General features: G+C 34.3%; 15 non-coding genes across 15 annotated transcripts; 7 read left to right on the top strand and 8 right to left on the bottom strand.

The window, feature by feature from the left end:
- Positions 1-365: 365 nt before the first annotated feature.
- TRNAQ-CUG (transfer RNA glutamine (anticodon CUG)) lies at positions 366-437 on the top strand. Its single transcript has one exon. It is a non-coding gene; the product is annotated as a tRNA-Gln (tRNA).
- An 825-nt stretch (positions 438-1,262) lies between these two features.
- On the bottom strand, positions 1,263-1,334 carry TRNAQ-UUG (transfer RNA glutamine (anticodon UUG)). Its single transcript has one exon. It is a non-coding gene; the product is annotated as a tRNA-Gln (tRNA).
- A 1,548-nt stretch (positions 1,335-2,882) lies between these two features.
- On the top strand, positions 2,883-2,954 carry TRNAQ-CUG (transfer RNA glutamine (anticodon CUG)). Its single transcript has one exon. It is a non-coding gene; the product is annotated as a tRNA-Gln (tRNA).
- An 825-nt stretch (positions 2,955-3,779) lies between these two features.
- TRNAQ-UUG (transfer RNA glutamine (anticodon UUG)) lies at positions 3,780-3,851 on the bottom strand. Its single transcript has one exon. It is a non-coding gene; the product is annotated as a tRNA-Gln (tRNA).
- Positions 3,852-5,399: 1,548 nt separating this feature from the next.
- Positions 5,400-5,471, top strand: TRNAQ-CUG (transfer RNA glutamine (anticodon CUG)). The gene has a single exon. It is a non-coding gene; the product is annotated as a tRNA-Gln (tRNA).
- An 824-nt stretch (positions 5,472-6,295) lies between these two features.
- Positions 6,296-6,367, bottom strand: TRNAQ-UUG (transfer RNA glutamine (anticodon UUG)). Its single transcript has one exon. It is a non-coding gene; the product is annotated as a tRNA-Gln (tRNA).
- Positions 6,368-7,915: 1,548 nt separating this feature from the next.
- On the top strand, positions 7,916-7,987 carry TRNAQ-CUG (transfer RNA glutamine (anticodon CUG)). The gene has a single exon. It is a non-coding gene; the product is annotated as a tRNA-Gln (tRNA).
- Positions 7,988-8,812: 825 nt separating this feature from the next.
- On the bottom strand, positions 8,813-8,884 carry TRNAQ-UUG (transfer RNA glutamine (anticodon UUG)). Its single transcript has one exon. It is a non-coding gene; the product is annotated as a tRNA-Gln (tRNA).
- Positions 8,885-10,432: 1,548 nt separating this feature from the next.
- On the top strand, positions 10,433-10,504 carry TRNAQ-CUG (transfer RNA glutamine (anticodon CUG)). Its single transcript has one exon. It is a non-coding gene; the product is annotated as a tRNA-Gln (tRNA).
- An 825-nt stretch (positions 10,505-11,329) lies between these two features.
- On the bottom strand, positions 11,330-11,401 carry TRNAQ-UUG (transfer RNA glutamine (anticodon UUG)). Its single transcript has one exon. It is a non-coding gene; the product is annotated as a tRNA-Gln (tRNA).
- A 1,548-nt stretch (positions 11,402-12,949) lies between these two features.
- TRNAQ-CUG (transfer RNA glutamine (anticodon CUG)) lies at positions 12,950-13,021 on the top strand. The gene has a single exon. It is a non-coding gene; the product is annotated as a tRNA-Gln (tRNA).
- Positions 13,022-13,846: 825 nt separating this feature from the next.
- On the bottom strand, positions 13,847-13,918 carry TRNAQ-UUG (transfer RNA glutamine (anticodon UUG)). The gene has a single exon. It is a non-coding gene; the product is annotated as a tRNA-Gln (tRNA).
- A 2,768-nt stretch (positions 13,919-16,686) lies between these two features.
- Positions 16,687-16,758, bottom strand: TRNAQ-UUG (transfer RNA glutamine (anticodon UUG)). Its single transcript has one exon. It is a non-coding gene; the product is annotated as a tRNA-Gln (tRNA).
- A 1,548-nt stretch (positions 16,759-18,306) lies between these two features.
- TRNAQ-CUG (transfer RNA glutamine (anticodon CUG)) lies at positions 18,307-18,378 on the top strand. The gene has a single exon. It is a non-coding gene; the product is annotated as a tRNA-Gln (tRNA).
- A 1,366-nt stretch (positions 18,379-19,744) lies between these two features.
- On the bottom strand, positions 19,745-19,816 carry TRNAQ-UUG (transfer RNA glutamine (anticodon UUG)). Its single transcript has one exon. It is a non-coding gene; the product is annotated as a tRNA-Gln (tRNA).
- Between the last annotated feature and the right edge of the window lie 2,257 nt (positions 19,817-22,073).

Here is a 22,073-nt window from a genome sequence, read left to right as displayed (position 1 = left end):
AGAGTAATAAAAAAAGTCCCTCCAAGGTTTCAAATCGGATCATTGGATGCAAAGTCCAAATTGCCAACCATTGCTCTATCGAGCCACCCATGCAGGAGACAGAGACATTGCTTCAGTAGTCTGGAAATGTAGACTGTTTTATTATGCTACAGGCAAAGATGAACATTGTGATATAACTTTTATATTCAGATAAACATTTGAATATTTAACACTTTTATAGAGAATATAGCTGAAAAGAATCAAATCACATTAAATCTATATCCACTATGACCATTCAAATGAGATATCTTTTTATCAATATAAGAGAAGGACATCACTGATGCGCTCTCTTTTGTCTCAATGGAAAAGGCACTCTTGTGTGAGAGGGTTCCATGGTGTAATGGTTAGCACTCTGGACTCTGAATCCAGCGATCCGAGTTCAAATCTCGGTGGGACCTACTACAATTATGAGATTCACTGTTTAACTCATTTTTTAGGATTTGGTCTAGAAAAAACCTAATATCAATGTTTTATACTGATGCGTATGAACGCATAAGTATGTATAGATGCATACATAGCTTTATCCATCTAGATAGCTGTTAGACAATATGAACATATCAATTATTCATAAACATAAATATTGAAGCTGAACCTAGAAACTGTTCTTTCAGATCCACATTGTAAACATGAGTTTATTTTCCTTTCTCATCTATATGGCCAGTAATGAGATAGTTCATTTTTGCTGATTTCTTAGCTGACAACATGCTGGACTTACACAGTGCATTTCATTGTGAATTTCTTTGAAAGTGAATTTCAGATTCACACCTTTGACATGTCTTTCAAAAGATTCAACTTTATTGGTTGTGGATTTACTGTTGAAAATCAGTGTGTAAAATCTTTGTACGTCTGAATTTCAAGATTATTATTCAAACTGCACATCTTCGGTCCCCGTAATACAAAGTTTGACTCCTCAAGTTTTGTTTTAATGAATGCTTTGCAATTAAAAAGTTCCTTGTTCCCCTTATCAATAACAGTAAGATTTTAAAAAGTAATGTCGTGCATCAGGCCCCTGTGATGAGTTTGAGAAACCAGAGTGAGTTTGTAAAATCTCTCATTATTTTGAGCCATTTAGTTTCCAGGTATTGTAAAAATTCTATTATTTGCTCACATCTAGTAAACTTTTAGAGTATAATCAATAAATTAATTTTTCACCCTACCGGTATTAGATATGTGATATTAATGAATACACTTGAAAGAAAATGATTTGGTCAAGAGTCATAAAATGGACCCACCGAGATTTGAACTCGGATCATTGGATTCAAAGTCCAAAGTGCTAACCATTACACCATGGAACCTCCCATGTGAAAGGAGTGCAAACTGCTGCAGCAATGTGGAAATGTCAAAGTTTTTAATATTCTACTGTCAAAGAGAAACTGAATTGGATTGCTTTCCTATTCTGGTAAACTTTTGCATATTGAACTATGTTGGGGAAGGATGTTGCCCAAAAGACTCAAATAACGTTATAACTCTGTTGAACAGTGGTTTTTATGTGAGATAATATTTTTCAATGAAAGATAAGTTGCCCCCTGAGGCAAATCTCTTCTGTCAAAATGGAAAGCTCACCCTGGTACGGGAGGGTGGATGGTGTCGTGGTTAGCACTCTGGACTCTGAAAACAGGGATCTGAGTACAAATTTCAGTGGGACTTATCTGAACATTACAATTTTCTTTTCCATTCAGTTCTTAGAAGTTTTATTTGGAACAATATCACATTTACTTATAAACATGTAAAAATCAACCTGTACATATGTATCTCTGTATATATAGCTATATGTCTCTGTATATTTATAGGAACATATAAACATATAGATTATAAAAATAAATATAATTAGTGGAGGTGAAAATCATGAACAGTTGTTGCCTCTCAGCATTTGAAACATGAGTTTCTACTTCTTTCTCTTTTATATGTCCTGAAATTGAGATAGTCACTTTTTACTCATTATTGATCCAACAATACAGTTGATGTATACAAAGCATATCATATGATTTGTGAATAAAGTTCAAAAATGAGAATTTGATCAGTACCTGTCATGCCTCCGACCAAAAGCTTATATTTTACGATTGGAGATCAACTGTTGTAAATCAGCATGAAAAACATTTTCTTTTCACGATTTCCATACTAATATAAAACAACATTTTTACTAGCTGAATGAGATCATCATTTGGGTTCCTCTATGTTTGATTGAAGAAAACTTCTCATTCAAAATGTGCTATTTTCGCCTTATCAATAGCGGGAAAGCTTAAAAAAGTGAGGCTGTGAATCACCCGTCTGAAATGCGTTTGAGAAAATCAGGATATGATTTTATAATGGCTAACTACTTTGTGAAGAAATTTGATGTCAAAGTATTGTAAAGTTTGTATTGATGTAAGTTGTTCAAGCTGATGGACATTTTGAAAGCATTCAATAATTGACTCTTTCAACCTACTGGTGTTGGATTTGAGCTATCAATGAACAAAGATGAAGAAATGGAAAAGCTCAAGAGTAATAAAAAAAGTCCCTCCAAGGTTTCAAATCGGATCATTGGATGCAAAGTCCAAATTGCCAACCATTGCTCTATCGAGCCACCCATGCAGGAGACAGAGACATTGCTTCAGTAGTCTGGAAATGTAGACTGTTTTATTATGCTACAGGCAAAGATGAACATTGTGATATAACTTTTATATTCAGATAAACATTTGAATATTTAACACTTTTATAGAGAATATAGCTGAAAAGAATCAAATCACATTAAATCTATATCCACTATGACCATTCAAATGAGATATCTTTTTATCAATATAAGAGAAGGACATCACTGATGCGCTCTCTTTTGTCTCAATGGAAAAGGCACTCTTGTGTGAGAGGGTTCCATGGTGTAATGGTTAGCACTCTGGACTCTGAATCCAGCGATCCGAGTTCAAATCTCGGTGGGACCTACTACAATTATGAGATTCACTGTTTAACTCATTTTTTAGGATTTGGTCTAGAAAAAACCTAATATCAATGTTTTATACTGATGCGTATGAACGCATAAGTATGTATAGATGCATACATAGCTTTATCCATCTAGATAGCTGTTAGACAATATGAACATATCAATTATTCATAAACATAAATATTGAAGCTGAACCTAGAAACTGTTCTTTCACATCCACATTGTAAACATGAGTTTATTTTCCTTTCTCATCTATATGGCCAGTAATGAGATAGTTCATTTTTGCTGATTTCTTAGCTGACAACATGCTGGACTTACACAGTGCATTTCATTGTGAATTTCTTTGAAAGTGAATTTCAGATTCACACCTTTGACATGTCTTTCAAAAGATTCAACTTTATTGGTTGTGGATTTACTGTTGAAAATCAGTGTGTAAAATCTTTGTACGTCTGAATTTCAAGATTATTATTCAAACTGCACATCTTCGGTCCCCGTAATACAAAGTTTGACTCCTCAAGTTTTGTTTTAATGAATGCTTTGCAATTAAAAAGTTCCTTGTTCCCCTTATCAATAACAGTAAGATTTTAAAAAGTAATGTCGTGCATCAGGCCCCTGTGATGAGTTTGAGAAACCAGAGTGAGTTTGTAAAATCTCTCATTATTTTGAGCCATTTAGTTTCCAGGTATTGTAAAAATTCTATTATTTGCTCACATCTAGTAAACTTTTAGAGTATAATCAATAAATTAATTTTTCACCCTACCGGTATTAGATATGTGATATTAATGAATACACTTGAAAGAAAATGATTTGGTCAAGAGTCATAAAATGGACCCACCGAGATTTGAACTCGGATCATTGGATTCAAAGTCCAAAGTGCTAACCATTACACCATGGAACCTCCCATGTGAAAGGAGTGCAAACTGCTGCAGCAATGTGGAAATGTCAAAGTTTTTAATATTCTACTGTCAAAGAGAAACTGAATTGGATTGCTTTCCTATTCTGGTAAACTTTTGCATATTGAACTATGTTGGGGAAGGATGTTGCCCAAAAGACTCAAATAACGTTATAACTCTGTTGAACAGTGGTTTTTATGTGAGATAATATTTTTCAATGAAAGATAAGTTGCCCCCTGAGGCAAATCTCTTCTGTCAAAATGGAAAGCTCACCCTGGTACGGGAGGGTGGATGGTGTCGTGGTTAGCACTCTGGACTCTGAAAACAGGGATCTGAGTACAAATTTCAGTGGGACTTATCTGAACATTACAATTTTCTTTTCCATTCAGTTCTTAGAAGTTTTATTTGGAACAATATCACATTTACTTATAAACATGTAAAAATCAACCTGTACATATGTATCTCTGTATATATAGCTATATGTCTCTGTATATTTATAGGAACATATAAACATATAGATTATAAAAATAAATATAATTAGTGGAGGTGAAAATCATGAACAGTTGTTGCCTCTCAGCATTTGAAACATGAGTTTCTACTTCTTTCTCTTTTATATGTCCTGAAATTGAGATAGTCACTTTTTACTCATTATTGATCCAACAATACAGTTGATGTATACAAAGCATATCATATGATTTGTGAATAAAGTTCAAAAATGAGAATTTGATCAGTACCTGTCATGCCTCCGACCAAAAGCTTATATTTTACGATTGGAGATCAACTGTTGTAAATCAGCATGAAAAACATTTTCTTTTCACGATTTCCATACTAATATAAAACAACATTTTTACTAGCTGAATGAGATCATCATTTGGGTTCCTCTATGTTTGATTGAAGAAAACTTCTCATTCAAAATGTGCTATTTTCGCCTTATCAATAGCGGGAAAGCTTAAAAAAGTGAGGCTGTGAATCACCCGTCTGAAATGCGTTTGAGAAAATCAGGATATGATTTTATAATGGCTAACTACTTTGTGAAGAAATTTGATGTCAAAGTATTGTAAAGTTTGTATTGATGTAAGTTGTTCAAGCTGATGGACATTTTGAAAGCATTCAATAATTGACTCTTTCAACCTACTGGTGTTGGATTTGAGCTATCAATGAACAAAGATGAAGAAATGGAAAAGCTCAAGAGTAATAAAAAAAGTCCCTCCAAGGTTTCAAATCGGATCATTGGATGCAAAGTCCAAATTGCCAACCATTGCTCTATCGAGCCACCCATGCAGGAGACAGAGACATTGCTTCAGTAGTCTGGAAATGTAGACTGTTTTATTATGCTACAGGCAAAGATGAACATTGTGATATAACTTTTATATTCAGATAAACATTTGAATATTTAACACTTTTATAGAGAATATAGCTGAAAAGAATCAAATCACATTAAATCTATATCCACTATGACCATTCAAATGAGATATCTTTTTATCAATATAAGAGAAGGACATCACTGATGCGCTCTCTTTTGTCTCAATGGAAAAGGCACTCTTGTGTGAGAGGGTTCCATGGTGTAATGGTTAGCACTCTGGACTCTGAATCCAGCGATCCGAGTTCAAATCTCGGTGGGACCTACTACAATTATGAGATTCACTGTTTAACTCATTTTTTAGGATTTGGTCTAGAAAAAACCTAATATCAATGTTTTATACTGATGCGTATGAACGCATAAGTATGTATAGATGCATACATAGCTTTATCCATCTAGATAGCTGTTAGACAATATGAACATATCAATTATTCATAAACATAAATATTGAAGCTGAACCTAGAAACTGTTCTTTCACATCCACATTGTAAACATGAGTTTATTTTCCTTTCTCATCTATATGGCCAGTAATGAGATAGTTCATTTTTGCTGATTTCTTAGCTGACAACATGCTGGACTTACACAGTGCATTTCATTGTGAATTTCTTTGAAAGTGAATTTCAGATTCACACCTTTGACATGTCTTTCAAAAGATTCAACTTTATTGGTTGTGGATTTACTGTTGAAAATCAGTGTGTAAAATCTTTGTACGTCTGAATTTCAAGATTATTATTCAAACTGCACATCTTCGGTCCCCGTAATACAAGTTTGACTCCTCAAGTTTTGTTTTAATGAATGCTTTGCAATTAAAAAGTTCCTTGTTCCCCTTATCAATAACAGTAAGATTTTAAAAAGTAATGTCGTGCATCAGGCCCCTGTGATGAGTTTGAGAAACCAGAGTGAGTTTGTAAAATCTCTCATTATTTTGAGCCATTTAGTTTCCAGGTATTGTAAAAATTCTATTATTTGCTCACATCTAGTAAACTTTTAGAGTATAATCAATAAATTAATTTTTCACCCTACCGGTATTAGATATGTGATATTAATGAATACACTTGAAAGAAAATGATTTGGTCAAGAGTCATAAAATGGTCCCACCGAGATTTGAACTCGGATCATTGGATTCAAAGTCCAAAGTGCTAACCATTACACCATGGAACCTCCCATGTGAAAGGAGTGCAAACTGCTGCAGCAATGTGGAAATGTCAAAGTTTTTAATATTCTACTGTCAAAGAGAAACTGAATTGGATTGCTTTCCTATTCTGGTAAACTTTTGCATATTGAACTATGTTGGGGAAGGATGTTGCCCAAAAGACTCAAATAACGTTATAACTCTGTTGAACAGTGGTTTTTATGTGAGATAATATTTTTCAATGAAAGATAAGTTGCCCCCTGAGGCAAATCTCTTCTGTCAAAATGGAAAGCTCACCCTGGTACGGGAGGGTGGATGGTGTCGTGGTTAGCACTCTGGACTCTGAAAACAGGGATCTGAGTACAAATTTCAGTGGGACTTATCTGAACATTACAATTTTCTTTTCCATTCAGTTCTTAGAAGTTTTATTTGGAACAATATCACATTTACTTATAAACATGTAAAAATCAACCTGTACATATGTATCTCTGTATATATAGCTATATGTCTCTGTATATTTATAGGAACATATAAACATATAGATTATAAAAATAAATATAATTAGTGGAGGTGAAAATCATGAACAGTTGTTGCCTCTCAGCATTTGAAACATGAGTTTCTACTTCTTTCTCTTTTATATGTCCTGAAATTGAGATAGTCACTTTTTACTCATTATTGATCCAACAATACAGTTGATGTATACAAAGCATATCATATGATTTGTGAATAAAGTTCAAAAATGAGAATTTGATCAGTACCTGTCATGCCTCCGACCAAAAGCTTATATTTTACGATTGGAGATCAACTGTTGTAAATCAGCATGAAAAACATTTTCTTTTCACGATTTCCATACTAATATAAAACAACATTTTTACTAGCTGAATGAGATCATCATTTGGGTTCCTCTATGTTTGATTGAAGAAAACTTCTCATTCAAAATGTGCTATTTTCGCCTTATCAATAGCGGGAAAGCTTAAAAAAGTGAGGCTGTGAATCACCCGTCTGAAATGCGTTTGAGAAAATCAGGATATGATTTTATAATGGCTAACTACTTTGTGAAGAAATTTGATGTCAAAGTATTGTAAAGTTTGTATTGATGTAAGTTGTTCAAGCTGATGGACATTTTGAAAGCATTCAATAATTGACTCTTTCAACCTACTGGTGTTGGATTTGAGCTATCAATGAACAAAGATGAAGAAATGGAAAAGCTCAAGAGTAATAAAAAAAGTCCCTCCAAGGTTTCAAATCGGATCATTGGATGCAAAGTCCAAATTGCCAACCATTGCTCTATCGAGCCACCCATGCAGGAGACAGAGACATTGCTTCAGTAGTCTGGAAATGTAGACTGTTTTATTATGCTACAGGCAAAGATGAACATTGTGATATAACTTTTATATTCAGATAAACATTTGAATATTTAACACTTTTATAGAGAATATAGCTGAAAAGAATCAAATCACATTAAATCTATATCCACTATGACCATTCAAATGAGATATCTTTTTATCAATATAAGAGAAGGACATCACTGATGCGCTCTCTTTTGTCTCAATGGAAAAGGCACTCTTGTGTGAGAGGGTTCCATGGTGTAATGGTTAGCACTCTGGACTCTGAATCCAGCGATCCGAGTTCAAATCTCGGTGGGACCTACTACAATTATGAGATTCACTGTTTAACTCATTTTTTAGGATTTGGTCTAGAAAAAACCTAATATCAATGTTTTATACTGATGCGTATGAACGCATAAGTATGTATAGATGCATACATAGCTTTATCCATCTAGATAGCTGTTAGACAATATGAACATATCAATTATTCATAAACATAAATATTGAAGCTGAACCTAGAAACTGTTCTTTCACATCCACATTGTAAACATGAGTTTATTTTCCTTTCTCATCTATATGGCCAGTAATGAGATAGTTCATTTTTGCTGATTTCTTAGCTGACAACATGCTGGACTTACACAGTGCATTTCATTGTGAATTTCTTTGAAAGTGAATTTCAGATTCACACCTTTGACATGTCTTTCAAAAGATTCAACTTTATTGGTTGTGGATTTACTGTTGAAAATCAGTGTGTAAAATCTTTGTACGTCTGAATTTCAAGATTATTATTCAAACTGCACATCTTCGGTCCCCGTAATACAAAGTTTGACTCCTCAAGTTTTGTTTTAATGAATGCTTTGCAATTAAAAAGTTCCTTGTTCCCCTTATCAATAACAGTAAGATTTTAAAAAGTAATGTCGTGCATCAGGCCCCTGTGATGAGTTTGAGAAACCAGAGTGAGTTTGTAAAATCTCTCATTATTTTGAGCCATTTAGTTTCCAGGTATTGTAAAAATTCTATTATTTGCTCACATCTAGTAAACTTTTAGAGTATAATCAATAAATTAATTTTTCACCCTACCGGTATTAGATATGTGATATTAATGAATACACTTGAAAGAAAATGATTTGGTCAAGAGTCATAAAATGGACCCACCGAGATTTGAACTCGGATCATTGGATTCAAAGTCCAAAGTGCTAACCATTACACCATGGAACCTCCCATGTGAAAGGAGTGCAAACTGCTGCAGCAATGTGGAAATGTCAAAGTTTTTAATATTCTACTGTCAAAGAGAAACTGAATTGGATTGCTTTCCTATTCTGGTAAACTTTTGCATATTGAACTATGTTGGGGAAGGATGTTGCCCAAAAGACTCAAATAACGTTATAACTCTGTTGAACAGTGGTTTTTATGTGAGATAATATTTTTCAATGAAAGATAAGTTGGCCCCTGAGGCAAATCTCTTCTGTCAAAATGGAAAGCTCACCCTGGTACGGGAGGGTGGATGGTGTCGTGGTTAGCACTCTGGACTCTGAAAACAGGGATCTGAGTACAAATTTCAGTGGGACTTATCTGAACATTACAATTTTCTTTTCCATTCAGTTCTTAGAAGTTTTATTTGGAACAATATCACATTTACTTATAAACATGTAAAAATCAACCTGTACATATGTATCTCTGTATATATAGCTATATGTCTCTGTATATTTATAGGAACATATAAACATATAGATTATAAAAATAAATATAATTAGTGGAGGTGAAAATCATGAACAGTTGTTGCCTCTCAGCATTTGAAACATGAGTTTCTACTTCTTTCTCTTTTATATGTCCTGAAATTGAGATAGTCACTTTTTACTCATTATTGATCCAACAATACAGTTGATGTATACAAAGCATATCATATGATTTGTGAATAAAGTTCAAAAATGAGAATTTGATCAGTACCTGTCATGCCTCCGACCAAAAGCTTATATTTTACGATTGGAGATCAACTGTTGTAAATCAGCATGAAAAACATTTTCTTTTCACGATTTCCATACTAATATAAAACAACATTTTTACTAGCTGAATGAGATCATCATTTGGGTTCCTCTATGTTTGATTGAAGAAAACTTCTCATTCAAAATGTGCTATTTTCGCCTTATCAATAGCGGGAAAGCTTAAAAAAGTGAGGCTGTGAATCACCCGTCTGAAATGCGTTTGAGAAAATCAGGATATGATTTTATAATGGCTAACTACTTTGTGAAGAAATTTGATGTCAAAGTATTGTAAAGTTTGTATTGATGTAAGTTGTTCAAGCTGATGGACATTTTGAAAGCATTCAATAATTGACTCTTTCAACCTACTGGTGTTGGATTTGAGCTATCAATGAACAAAGATGAAGAAATGGAAAAGCTCAAGAGTAATAAAAAAAGTCCCTCCAAGGTTTCAAATCGGATCATTGGATGCAAAGTCCAAATTGCCAACCATTGCTCTATCGAGCCACCCATGCAGGAGACAGAGACATTGCTTCAGTAGTCTGGAAATGTAGACTGTTTTATTATGCTACAGGCAAAGATGAACATTGTGATATAACTTTTATATTCAGATAAACATTTGAATATTTAACACTTTTATAGAGAATATAGCTGAAAAGAATCAAATCACATTAAATCTATATCCACTATGACCATTCAAATGAGATATCTTTTTATCAATATAAGAGAAGGACATCACTGATGCGCTCTCTTTTGTCTCAATGGAAAAGGCACTCTTGTGTGAGAGGGTTCCATGGTGTAATGGTTAGCACTCTGGACTCTGAATCCAGCGATCCGAGTTCAAATCTCGGTGGGACCTACTACAATTATGAGATTCACTGTTTAACTCATTTTTTAGGATTTGGTCTAGAAAAAACCTAATATCAATGTTTTATACTGATGCGTATGAACGCATAAGTATGTATAGATGCATACATAGCTTTATCCATCTAGATAGCTGTTAGACAATATGAACATATCAATTATTCATAAACATAAATATTGAAGCTGAACCTAGAAACTGTTCTTTCAGATCCACATTGTAAACATGAGTTTATTTTCCTTTCTCATCTATATGGCCAGTAATGAGATAGTTCATTTTTGCTGATTTCTTAGCTGACAACATGCTGGACTTACACAGTGCATTTCATTGTGAATTTCTTTGAAAGTGAATTTCAGATTCACACCTTTGACATGTCTTTCAAAAGATTCAACTTTATTGGTTGTGGATTTACTGTTGAAAATCAGTGTGTAAAATCTTTGTACGTCTGAATTTCAAGATTATTATTCAAACTGCACATCTTCGGTCCCCGTAATACAAAGTTTGACTCCTCAAGTTTTGTTTTAATGAATGCTTTGCAATTAAAAAGTTCCTTGTTCCCCTTATCAATAACAGTAAGATTTTAAAAAGTAATGTCGTGCATCAGGCCCCTGTGATGAGTTTGAGAAACCAGAGTGAGTTTGTAAAATCTCTCATTATTTTGAGCCATTTAGTTTCCAGGTATTGTAAAAATTCTATTATTTGCTCACATCTAGTAAACTTTTAGAGTATAATCAATAAATTAATTTTTCACCCTACCGGTATTAGATATGTGATATTAATGAATACACTTGAAAGAAAATGATTTGGTCAAGAGTCATAAAATGGACCCACCGAGATTTGAACTCGGATCATTGGATTCAAAGTCCAAAGTGCTAACCATTACACCATGGAACCTCCCATGTGAAAGGAGTGCAAACTGCTGCAGCAATGTGGAAATGTCAAAGTTTTTAATATTCTACTGTCAAAGAGAAACTGAATTGGATTGCTTTCCTATTCTGGTAAACTTTTGCATATTGAACTATGTTGGGGAAGGATGTTGCCCAAAAGACTCAAATAACGTTATAACTCTGTTGAACAGTGGTTTTTATGTGAGATAATATTTTTCAATGAAAGATAAGTTGCCCCCTGAGGCAAATCTCTTCTGTCAAAATGGAAAGCTCACCCTGGTACGGGAGGGTGGATGGTGTCGTGGTTGGCACTCTGGACTCTGAAAACAGGGATCTGAGTACAAATTTCAGTGGGACTTATCTGAACATTACAATTTTCTTTTCCATTCAGTTCTTAGAAGTTTTATTTGGAACAATATCACATTTACTTATAAACATGTAAAAATCAACCTGTACATATGTATCTCTGTATATATAGCTATATGTCTCTGTATATTTATAGGAACATATAAACATATAGATTATAAAAATAAATATAATTAGTGGAGGTGAAAATCATGAACAGTTGTTGCCTCTCAGCATTTGAAACATGAGTTTCTACTTCTTTCTCTTTTATATGTCCTGAAATTGAGATAGTCACTTTTTACTCATTATTGATCCAACAATACAGTTGATGTATACAAAGCATATCATATGATTTGTGAATAAAGTTCAAAAATGAGAATTTGATCAGTACCTGTCATGCCTCCGACCAAAAGCTTATATTTTACGATTGGAGATCAACTGTTGTAAATCAGCATGAAAAACATTTTCTTTTCACGATTTCCATACTAATATAAAACAACATTTTTACTAGCTGAATGAGATCATCATTTGGGTTCCTCTATGTTTGATTGAAGAAAACTTCTCATTCAAAATGTGCTATTTTCGCCTTATCAATAGCGGGAAAGCTTAAAAAAGTGAGGCTGTGAATCACCCGTCTGAAATGCGTTTGAGAAAATCAGGATATGATTTTATAATGGCTAACTACTTTGTGAAGAAATTTGATGTCAAAGTATTGTAAAGTTTGTATTGATGTAAGTTGTTCAAGCTGATGGACATTTTGAAAGCATTCAATAATTGACTCTTTCAACCTACTGGTGTTGGATTTGAGCTATCAATGAACAAAGATGAAGAAATGAAAAAGCTCAAGAGTAATAAAAAAAGTCCCTCCAAGGTTTCAAATCGGATCATTGGATGCAAAGTCCAAATTGCCAACCATTGCTCTATCGAGCCACCCATGCAGGAGACAGAGACATTGCTTCAGTAGTCTGGAAATGTAGACTGTTTTATTATGCTACAGGCAAAGATGAACATTGTGATATAACTTTTATATTCAGATAAACATTTGAATATTTAACACTTTTATAGAGAATATAGCTGAAAAGAATCAAATCACATTAAATCTATATCCACTATGACCATTCAAATGAGATATCTTTTTATCAATATAAGAGAAGGACATCACTGATGCGCTCTCTTTTGTCTCAATGGAAAAGGCACTCTTGTGTGAGAGGGTTCCATGGTGTAATGGTTAGCACTCTGGACTCTGAATCCAGCGATCCGAGTTCAAATCTCGGTGGGACCTACTACAATTATGAGATTCACTGTTTAACTCATTTTTTAGGATTTGGTCTAGAAAAAACCTAATATCAATGTTTTATTCTGATGCGTATGAACGCATAAGTATGTATAGATGCATACATAGCTTTATCCATCTAGATAGCTGTTAGACAATATGAACATATCAATTATTCATAAACATAAATATTGAAGCTGAACCTAGAAACTGTTCTTTCAGATCCACATTGTAAACATGAGTTTATTTTCCTTTCTCATCTATATGGCCAGTAATGAGATAGTTCATTTTTGCTGATTTCTTAGCTGACAACATGCTGGACTTACACAGTGCATTTCATTGTGAATTTCTTTGAAAGTGAATTTCAGATTCACACCTTTGACATGTCTTTCAAAAGATTCAACTTTATTGGTTGTGGATTTACTGTTGAAAATCAGTGTGTAAAATCTTTGTACGTCTGAATTTCAAGATTATTATTCAAACTGCACATCTTCGGTCCCCGTAATACAAAGTTTGACTCCTCAAGTTTTGTTTTAATGAATGCTTTGCAATTAAAAAGTTCCTTGTTCCCCTTATCAATAACAGTAAGATTTTAAAAAGTAATGTCGTGCATCAGGCCCCTGTGATGAGTTTGAGAAACCAGAGTGAGTTTGTAAAATCTCTCATTATTTTGAGCCATTTAGTTTCCAGGTATTGTAAAAATTCTATTATTTGCTCACATCTAGTAAACTTTTAGAGTATAATCAATAAATTAATTTTTCACCCTACCGGTATTAGATATGTGATATTAATGAATACACTTGAAAGAAAATGATTTGGTCAAGAGTCATAAAATGGACCCACCGAGATTTGAACTCGGATCATTGGATTCAAAGTCCAAAGTGCTAACCATTACACCATGGAACCTCCCATGTGAAAGGAGTGCAAACTGCTGCAGCAATGTGGAAATGTCAAAGTTTTTAATATTCTACTGTCAAAGAGAAACTGAATTGGATTGCTTTCCTATTCTGGTAAACTTTTGCATATTGAACTATGTTGGGGAAGGATGTTGCCCAAAAGACTCAAATAACGTTATAACTCTGTTGAACAGTGGTTTTTATGTGAGATAATATTTTTCAATGAAAGATAAGTTGCCCCCTGAGGCAAATCTCTTCTGTCAAAATGGAAAGCTCACCCTGGTACGGGAGGGTGGATGGTGTCGTGGTTAGCACTCTGGACTCTGAAAACAGGGATCTGAGTACAAATTTCAGTGGGACTTATCTGAACATTACAATTTTCTTTTCCATTCAGTTCTTAGAAGTTTTATTTGGAACAATATCACATTTACTTATAAACATGTAAAAATCAACCTGTACATATGTATCTCTGTATATATAGCTATATGTCTCTGAATATTTATAGGAACATATAAACATATAGATTATAAAAATAAATATAATTAGTGGAGGTGAAAATCATGAACAGTTGTTGCCTCTCAGCATTTGAAACATGAGTTTCTACTTCTTTCTCTTTTATATGTCCTGAAATTGAGATAGTCACTTTTTACTCATTATTGATCCAACAATACAGTTGATGTATACAAAGCATATCATATGATTTGTGAATAAAGTTCAAAAATGAGAATTTGATCAGTACCTGTCATGCCTCCGACCAAAAGCTTATATTTTACGATTGGAGATCAACTGTTGTAAATCAGCATGAAAAACATTTTCTTTTCACGATTTCCATACTAATATAAAACAACATTTTTACTAGCTGAATGAGATCATCATTTGGGTTCCTCTATGTTTGATTGAAGAAAACTTCTCATTCAAAATGTGCTATTTTCGCCTTATCAATAGCGGGAAAGCTTAAAAAAGTGAGGCTGTGAATCACCCGTCTGAAATGCGTTTGAGAAAATCAGGATATGATTTTATAATGGCTAACTACTTTGTGAAGAAATTTGATGTCAAAGTATTGTAAAGTTTGTATTGATGTAAGTTGTTCAAGCTGATGGACATTTTGAAAGCATTCAATAATTGACTCTTTCAACCTACTGGTGTTGGATTTGAGCTATCAATGAACAAAGATGAAGAAATGGAAAAGCTCAAGAGTAATAAAAAAAGTCCCTCCAAGGTTTCAAATCGGATCATTGGATGCAAAGTCCAAATTGCCAACCATTGCTCTATCGAGCCACCCATGCAGGAGACAGAGACATTGCTTCAGTAGTCTGGAAATGTAGACTGTTTTATTATGCTACAGGCAAAGATGAACATTGTGATATAACTTTTATATTCAGATAAACATTTGAATATTTAACACTTTTATAGAGAATATAGCTGAAAAGAATCAAATCACATTAAATCTCTATCCACTATGACCATTCAAATGAGATATCTTTTTATCAATATAAGAGAAGGACATCACTGATGCGCTCTCTTTTGTCTCAATGGAAAAGACACTCTTGTGTGAGAGGGTTCCATGGTGTAATGGTTAGCACTAGGCCTGGGCGGAAAATTTCGTTCCGTTCGCGGAATTTGCGGAATTTGGGTAATTTCGCGTTCCGCGGAGAACGCGAAATTGCCCAAAAATCTGCGTTCCGCGACTTCGCGAAATTTTTTGCTTGTTCGCGTTCTCAATATGCGTGTTCGCGAGATATTTCACCCCGAGCACGCAAACAGCGATCGCGAACAGGAAAAAAGTATCGCGAACAAGTAATTCCGCGTGTTCGCGGAATTTCTGCTTGTTCGCGTAGATTTTTTACCGTTTCGCGAAGATTTGCGTAACGCGATTACGCAAATTCCGCCCACCCCTAGTTAGCACTCTGGACTCTGAATCCAGCGATCCGAGTTCAAATCTCGGTGGGACCTACTACAATTATGAGATTCACTGTTTAACTCATTTTTTAGAATTTGGTCTAGAAAAAACCTAATATCAATGTTTTATACTGATGCGTATGAACGCATAAGTATGTATAGATGCATACATAGCTTTATCCATCTAGATAGCTGTTAGACAATATGAACATATCAATTATTCATAAACATAAATATTGAAGCTGAACCTAGAAACTGTTCTTTCACATCCACATTGTAAACATGAGTTTATTTTCCTTTCTCATCTATATGGCCAGTAATGAGATAGTTCATTTTTGCTGATTTCTTAGCTGACAACATGCTGGACTTACACAGTGCATTTCATTGTGAATTTCTTTGAAAGTGAATTTCAGATTCACACCTTTGACATGTCTTTCAAAAGATTCAACTTTATTGGTTGTGGATTTACTGTTGAAAATCAGTGTGTAAAATCTTTGTACGTCTGAATTTCAAGATTATTATTCAAACTGCACATCTTCGGTCCCCGTAATACAAAGTTTGACTCCTCAAGTTTTGTTTTAATGAATGCTTTGCAATTAAAAAGTTCCTTGTTCCCCTTATCAATAACAGTAAGATTTTATAAAGTAATGTCGTGCATCAGGCCCCTGTGATGAGTTTGAGAAACCAGAGTGAGTTTGTAAAATCTCTCAATATTTTGAGCCATTTAGTTTCCAGGTATTGTAAAAATTCTATTATTTGCTCATATCTAGTAAACTTTTAGAGTATAATCAATAAATTAATTTTTCACCCTACCGGTATTAGATATGTGATATTAATGAATACACTTGAAAGAAAATGATTTGGTCAAGAGTCATAAAATGGTCCCACCGAGATTTGAACTCGGATCATTGGATTCAAAGTCCAAAGTGCTAACCATTACACCATGGAACCTCCCATGTGAAAGGAGTGCAAACTGCTGCAGCAATGTGGAAATGTCAAAGTTTTTAATATTCTACTGTCAAAGAGAAACTGAATTGGATTGCTTTCCTATTCTGGTAAACTTTTGCATATTGAACTATGTTGGGGAAGGATGTTGCCCAAAAGACTCAAATAACGTTATAACTCTGTTGAACAGTGGTTTTTATGTGAGATAATATTTTTCAATGAAAGATAAGTTGCCCCCTGAGGCAAATCTCTTCTGTCAAAATGGAAAGCTCACCCTGGTACGGGAGGGTGGATGGTGTCGTGGTTAGCACTCTGGACTCTGAAAACAGGGATCTGAGTACAAATTTCAGTGGGACTTATCTGAACATTACAATTTTCTTTTCCATTCAGTTCTTAGAAGTTTTATTTGGAACAATATCACATTTACTTATAAACATGTAAAAATCAACCTGTACATATGTATCTCTGTATATATAGCTATATGTCTCTGTATATTTATAGGAACATATAAACATATAGATTATAAAAATAAATATAATTAGTGGAGGTGAAAATCATGAACAGTTGTTGCCTCTCAGCATTTGAAACATGAGTTTCTACTTCTTTCTCTTTTATATGTCCTGAAATTGAGATAGTCACTTTTTACTCATTATTGATCCAACAATACAGTTGATGTATACAAAGCATATCATATGATTTGTGAATAAAGTTCAAAAATGAGAATTTGATCAGTACCTGTCATGCCTCCGACCAAAAGCTAATATTTTACGATTGGAGATCAACTGTTGTAAATCAGCATGAAAAACATTTTCTTTTCACGATTTCCATACTAATATAAAACAACATTTTTACTAGCTGAATGAGATCATCATTTGGGTTCCTCTATGTTTGATTGAAGAAAACTTCTCATTCAAAATGTGCTATTTTCGCCTTATCAATAGCGGGAAAGCTTAAAAAAGTGAGGCTGTGAATCACCCGTCTGAAATGCGTTTGAGAAAATCAGGATATGATTTTATAATGGCTAACTACTTTGTGAAGAAATTTGATGTCAAAGTATTGTAAAGTTTGTATTGATGTAAGTTGTTCAAGCTGATGGACATTTTGAAAGCATTCAATAATTGACTCTTTCAACCTACTGGTGTTGGATTTGAGCTATCAATGAACAAAGATGAAGAAATGGAAAAGCTCAAGAGTAATAAAAAAAGTCCCTCCAAGGTTTCAAATCGGATCATTGGATGCAAAGTCCAAATTGCCAACCATTGCTCTATCGAGCCACCCATGCAGGAGACAGAGACATTGCTTCAGTAGTCTGGAAATGTAGACTGTTTTATTATGCTACAGGCAAAGATGAACATTGTGATATAACTTTTATATTCAGATAAACATTTGAATATTTAACACTTTTATAGAGAATATAGCTGAAAAGAATCAAATCACATTAAATCTATATCCACTATGACCATTCAAATGAGATATCTTTTTATCAATATAAGAGAAGGACATCACTGATGCGCTCTCTTTTGTCTCAATGGAAAAGGCACTCTTGTGTGAGAGGGTTCCATGGTGTAATGGTTAGCACTCTGGACTCTGAATCCAGCGATCCGAGTTCAAATCTCGGTGGGACCTACTACAATTATGAGATTCACTGTTTAACTCATTTTTTAGGATTTGGTCTAGAAAAAACCTAATATCAATGTTTTATACTGATGCGTATGAACGCATAAGTATGTATAGATGCATACATAGCTTTATCCATCTAGATAGCTGTTAGACAATATGAACATATCAATTATTCATAAACATAAATATTGAAGCTGAACCTAGAAACTGTTCTTTCAGATCCACATTGTAAACATGAGTTTATTTTCCTTTCTCATCTATATGGCCAGTAATGAGATAGTTCATTTTTGCTGATTTCTTAGCTGACAACATGCTGGACTTACACAGTGCATTTCATTGTGAATTTCTTTGAAAGTGAATTTCAGATTCACACCTTTGACATGTCTTTCAAAAGATTCAACTTTATTGGTTGTGGATTTACTGTTGAAAATCAGTGTGTAAAATCTTTGTACGTCTGAATTTCAAGATTATTATTCAAACTGCACATCTTCGGTCCCCGTAATACAAAGTTTGACTCCTCAAGTTTTGTTTTAATGAATGCTTTGCAATTAAAAAGTTCCTTGTTCCCCTTATCAATAACAGTAAGATTTTAAAAAGTAATGTCGTGCATCAAGCCCCTGTGATGAGTTTGAGAAACCAGAGTGAGTTTGTAAAATCTCTCATTATTTTGAGCCATTTAGTTTCCAGGTATTGTAAAAATTCTATTATTTGCTCACATCTAGTAAACTTTTAGAGTATAATCAATAAATTAATTTTTCACCCTACCGGTTAGGGGTGGGCGGAATTTGCGGAATTAACCTTCGCAAATTATCGCGAGAATGTTTAAAATTATCGCAAACAAGCAGAAATATCGCGAAGATGCGGAAGTTTTTTTCCGGCACGTTCGCGAGATTTTCTGCATGGTTGCGGGTCGCCAACTTACCCATGTGGTTGCTTGCGGGCGCGGCCATCTTGTTTTGAGTTGTTCTCGCGGTGCATGATCGCGAGAAGAAAGACGTGATCGCGCGACGCATGACGTCACTGCGGGCGCGAACTGTCGCGAGACAGCGCAAATGGCTAAAAACAATACAACATCTCATGGAGAACGCGACCGGATCAAAAAAACTTGTCAGCGAACGCAGGGATTCAGGTAAGGCGATCGCGCGCGCGCGAGAATGTATCATTTTACAGCGCGAGCAAGAAACAAATTATCGCCAAGCTGCGGAAACCGGAATTTTTGACATTTTCGCGCTCTCCGCGGAACGCAAAAATGTCAAATTATCGCAATTTCCGCGAACGGAACGAAATTTTTGCCCAGGCCTACTACCGGTATTAGACATGTGATATTAATGAATACACTTGAAAGAAAATGATTTGGTCAAGAGTCATAAAATGGTCCCACCGAGATTTGAACTCGGATCATTGGATTCAAAGTCCAAAGTGCTAACCATTACACCATGGAACCTCCCATGTGAAAGGAGTGCAAACTGCTGCAGCAATGTGGAAATGTCAAAGTTTTTAATATTCTACTGTCAAAGAGAAACTGAATTGGATTGCTTTCCTATTCTGGTAAACTTTTGCATATTGAACTATGTTGGGGAAGGATGTTGCCCAAAAGAATCAAATAACGTTATAACTCTGTTGAACAGTGGTTTTTATGTGAGATAATATTTTTCAATGAAAGATAAGTTGCCCCCTGAGGCAAATCTCTTCTGTCAAAATGGAAAGCTCACCCTGGTACGGGAGGGTGGATGGTGTCGTGGTTAGCACTCTGGACTCTGAAAACAGGGATCTGAGTACAAATTTCAGTGGGACTTATCTGAACATTACAATTTTCTTTTCCATTCAGTTCTTAGAAGTTTTATTTGGAACAATATCACATTTACTTATAAACATGTAAAAATCAACCTGTACATATGTATCTCTGTATATATAGCTATATGTCTCTGAATATTTATAGGAACATATAAACATATAGATTATAAAAATAAATATAATTAGTGGAGGTGAAAATCATGAACAGTTGTTGCCTCTCAGCATTTGAAACATGAGTTTCTACTTCTTTCTCTTTTATATGTCCTGAAATTGAGATAGTCACTTTTTACTCATTATTGATCCAACAATACAGTTGATGTATACAAAGCATATCATATGATTTGTGAATAAAGTTCAAAAATGAGAATTTGATCAGTACCTGTCATGCCTCCGACCAAAAGCTTATATTTTACGATTGGAGATCAACTGTTGTAAATCAGCATGAAAAACATTTTCTTTTCACGATTTCCATACTAATATAAAACAACATTTTTACTAGCTGAATGAGATCATCATTTGGGTTCCTCTATGTTTGATTGAAGAAAACTTCTCATTCAAAATGTGCTATTTTCGCCTTATCAATAGCGGGAAAGCTTAAAAAAGTGAGGCTGTGAATCACCCGTCTGAAATGCGTTTGAGAAAATCAGGATATGATTTTATAATGGCTAACTACTTTGTGAAGAAATTTGATGTCAAAGTATTGTAAAGTTTGTATTGATGTAAGTTGTTCAAGCTGATGGACATTTTGAAAGCATTCAATAATTGACTCTTTCAACCTACTGGTGTTGGATTTGAGCTATCAATGAACAAAGATGAAGAAATGGAAAAGCTCAAGAGTAATAAAAAAAGTCCCTCCAAGGTTTCAAATCGGATCATTGGATGCAAAGTCCAAATTGCCAACCATTGCTCTATCGAGCCACCCATGCAGGAGACAGAGACATTGCTTCAGTAGTCTGGAAATGTAGACTGTTTTATTATGCTACAGGCAAAGATGAACATTGTGATATAACTTTTATATTCAGATAAACATTTGAATATTTAACACTTTTATAGAGAATATAGCTGAAAAGAATCAAATCACATTAAATCTATATCCACTATGACCATTCAAATGAGATATCTTTTTATCAATATAAGAGAAGGACATCACTGATGCGCTCTCTTTTGTCTCAATGGAAAAGGCACTCTTGTGTGAGAGGGTTCCATGGTGTAATGGTTAGCACTCTGGACTCTGAATCCAGCGATCCATGTTCAAATCTCGGTGGGACCTACTACAATTATGAGATTCACTGTTTAACTCATTTTTTAGGATTTGGTCTAGAAAAAACCTAATATCAATGTTTTATACTGATGCGTATGAACGCATAAGTATGTATAGATGCATACATAGCTTTATCCATCTAGATAGCTGTTAGACAATATGAACATATCAATTATTCATAAACATAAATATTGAAGCTGAACCTAGAAACTGTTCTTTCACATCCACATTGTAAACATGAGTTTATTTTCCTTTCTCATCTATATGGCCAGTAATGAGATAGTTCATTTTTGCTGATTTCTTAGCTGACAACATGCTGGACTTACACAGTGCATTTCATTGTGAATTTCTTTGAAAGTGAATTTCAGATTCACACCTTTGACATGTCTTTCAAAAGATTCAACTTTATTGGTTGTGGATTTACTGTTGAAAATCAGTGTGTAAAATCTTTGTACGTCTGAATTTCAAGATTATTATTCAAACTGCACATCTTCGGTCCCCGTAATACAAAGTTTGACTCCTCAAGTTTTGATTTAATGAATGCTTTGCAATTAAAAAGTTCCTTGTTCCCCTTATCAATAACAGTAAGATTTTAAAAAGTAATGTCGTGCATCAAGCCCCTGTGATGAGTTTGAGAAACCAGAGT

This window comes from Triturus cristatus, chromosome 5_2, assembly GCF_964204655.1.
Source record: "Triturus cristatus chromosome 5_2, aTriCri1.1, whole genome shotgun sequence".
Classification (NCBI taxonomy): Eukaryota; Metazoa; Chordata; class Amphibia; order Caudata; family Salamandridae; genus Triturus; species Triturus cristatus.
Note: the sequence above shows the minus strand (reverse complement) of the source record. Positions and strands in the feature narration are given on the sequence as shown.